The sequence below is a fragment of the Lupinus angustifolius genome, chromosome LG15, assembly GCF_001865875.1.
Source record: "Lupinus angustifolius cultivar Tanjil chromosome LG15, LupAngTanjil_v1.0, whole genome shotgun sequence".
Classification (NCBI taxonomy): Eukaryota; Viridiplantae; Streptophyta; class Magnoliopsida; order Fabales; family Fabaceae; genus Lupinus; species Lupinus angustifolius.
The window spans coordinates 7,823,616-7,825,518 of NC_032023.1; positions in this window are offsets into that span (position 1 = coordinate 7,823,616).

Below are 1,903 nucleotides of genomic sequence, written 5' to 3' on the forward strand. Positions count from 1 at the left end.
TTAGTTGCAATCTCATTCTTACAATTGGCACCAGAGCTATTTTTGAGTAAGATATTCTCAAATTTGATCATATATCGAAGATGGCCTCAAGATCATTCCTAGGAGAAGGTTCCAAAATCAACTGCCCTCCAAGCTTTATTGGAGAGTGCTGTGACTTTTAGAAAATCCGAATGAGGATCTTCACAGAATCTCAAGACTAGGACATATGGAATGCATTTGAAGAAGGACCGTATGAACCTTTTAGTGTTATCAACAACATAAGTGAAGTAAAGCCCAAATCTTCATGGAAATATGAAGATAAAAAGAAGGTGCAATATGATCTCAAAGTAAAGAACATCCTCACATCAGCAGTTGGCATAGACGCGTTCTGTAGAGTATCAAACTGCAAATCTTCCAAAGAAATGTGGGATACTCTAGAGACAACACATGAAGGAATAGAGGAGGTAAAAAGATCAAGACTCAACACTCTTTCCCAGGAATATGAAATGTTTCATATGAAACTTAGAGAGAAAATTCTAGATCTTCAAAAGAGGTTTACTCATCTTATAAATCACCTTATTGCACTTGGTAATGTACTATCAAATAATGACTTGAACTTGAAGTTTCTAAGATCACTCACCAGAACATGGCAACCCAAGGTAATGGCCATTTTTGAAAAGAAAAGTTTATCGAAAATGTCTTTGGCAGCTTTGTTTGGTAAATTGTGGGAACATGAATTAGAACTTAGTCAACTTGACCATCATGAAGAGTAAGAAAAGAAAAAGAAGAATATTTCTCTCAAGGTGAAAGTAGACAAATATGAATCATCAGAAGATGAATCTGAGGAAATTCAGCAAGTTCCTTAAAAGTTACAAGAGCGGTAAAACTGGACAAATGAGGAAATTCACCAAAAATAATGACACCTCCACTTCAAACCAAAATTTCACATGCTTCGAATGTGGCAAGCCTGGCCATATGAAGATGGACTGTCCAAATCTGAAAAAGAACTCCTACAAAGGGAAGAATGGAATGAGGACTATACGGAGAGCCTACATTTCTTGGGAAGGCAATGATACTAATTCCGCTTCTGAACAAGAAAAAGAAGAACAAGCGCATCTTTCCTTAATGGCATCTCACCATTCTGATGATGAAGAGGTAAATAATACTCAACTATATTCTTCTGAATTACAAACTGCATTTAATGACTTGCATGATGAATATGTTAAACTCACAAAAAAAATTTGAAAACAAAAAACTGAGTTAGACGCATTTAGAAATAAACCCTCATCATCTTCATGTAAAAACTACATTATTCTTGAAAATAAAGTTTCAACTTTAAGTCTTGTACTTAATAAGATGAACAAGAGTAGTAAAAGTTTAGAAAATATCATTAATGATCAAAGACACTCAACAAACCGAAGAGGTCTTCACTATTCAAAAAGCCATGTTTCTAAGAAACAAAGTATCTCAACTAAGATAAAATTTGAAAAACAAAGTATCCATACAATTGAAAATAGTAATAATAAATCTAGGATACATAAACATCAACCCACATGTACATATTGTAAAAACCATGGACATACACCAAATACTTGCATAATTAGAAAATATGATGTACCCGTTGGTCATTTTAGATGGGTTGAGAAAGGTACTAACTATGTAAGACCCAAAGAATATTTGGTACCTAATAATACTTAAACTGTTTTGCAGGATAATTTGAGAGCCGCCTGCAACTTATGATACTTGGATAGCGGCTGTTCAAAACACATGACGGGCGATAGAAACAAATTTTTTGTCCTCACTCCAAGGGACAAAGCCTATGTTACATATGGTGATAACAACAAGGGAAAAATACTTGGAGTTGGTAGAATTGGCAAGCCACCCTCAACAACCATAGAAGGTGTATTATATGTTGAAGGACTCA